This window comes from Carassius carassius, chromosome 21, assembly GCF_963082965.1.
Source record: "Carassius carassius chromosome 21, fCarCar2.1, whole genome shotgun sequence".
Taxonomy (NCBI): Eukaryota; Metazoa; Chordata; class Actinopteri; order Cypriniformes; family Cyprinidae; genus Carassius; species Carassius carassius.
The window spans coordinates 7,522,312-7,523,715 of NC_081775.1; positions in this window are offsets into that span (position 1 = coordinate 7,522,312).

Here is a 1,404-nt window from a genome sequence, read left to right on the forward strand (position 1 = left end):
ATTTGTTTACAACTGGTGGAAAATGCATAGCAGAATGCTTTTTACTCTAAATAGGGTGATTTATATTATACCTTTATTCAGTCTAAAGGTCAATCTGGTACTATAAAACTACTGTATTTCCTTATAATAAGCCATTCTACTGTATATTTAAGGTGCTATTCTATCGCATGTGCTAGATCAGAAACATTCAAATCGCAAGGTGTTTATATGAACCATGCTTGTGAGGTTTCCTCTCCTGTATGGCGAGGTAATGCACCATAAATACTGCCTTGCATTGCATTGTTCAATTTTCCATTGTTTTTCTTTATAGTATTGGAATAGCCATATAAATACCTTTTCCTAAGTGACTACTATAGGTATATGAACATACCATAAAGTGTCCCTCAGGAATGGGATGCTGAAATATAGCAGGTGTACTGTAGGAAACGCTCTACTTAACTACTTAAATGTGGCATGCAGCAATGCATCATGGGATTGTCACAGGCCTGCCTGTGAAACTCATCCGAAAGCTATCTGGGAACATTTAAAATAGTGTTTTATGGGTGGCAGACTGATGTCATCCAGCTTATGAAGCAGAAGTAAGCTTACTTTGGTAAAGACAGCAGCTGGTGCCCACACTTTGAATGTCAGCAGTGTTCAGGCACTCTTTATATTCCCTGTAGAGAAGCCCGGTGTGACTGTTCACCCGGGATCCTGTTTTGAAGTATCTAGTTATAATACACAGGTTGTTACTGTTTTCCAGAATACTGTTATCAAGACAAAAATGCAGCTCTCTCAATCTTGATGTAAACCTGAACTACTACTTGTTATAGCACAAAAACGTGACATTGTGTCAGTAAATGCTGATTTTTGTGTAAACCCAAAATTGTTTGAATGTTGAATGTTTCGATTTCCATACTTGTCAGCTGAGGTTACAATAAATGAGAAGACGAAATGAAGACTGTGTCATAGTCAAAAATATTCACCACAGTGTGCAGGAAAAACAAAGAGTCTCAAAGGATTTTTCTATTGTGCACAAGTAACACTTGAGCAGGAATAGAACTTAAATGCTCTAGTCATGTATAAAGTGGCAAAATGGGTTCAATACAAGTTAAACTGTATCGAGAGGCATAATGTTGATAAGCACGGAAAACACTACGGTTCAAAAGTTTGGCCTTGATAAGTTTTGAGTTTTCCAAAAGTCTGTTATATCTCACCAAGGCTGCATTTGTTTGATTAAAACTACAGTAAAAGTTCTGAAATATTATTACAGTTTAAAATAACTGTATTCGATGTGATCAAAGCTGAATTTTAAGCATCATTACTCCAGTGTTCAATGTCACATGGTCCTTCAGAAATAATTGTAATATGCTGCTTGGCTGCTCAAAAAGCATTTGTTATCTATTTTTTTATTGCAGTATCATG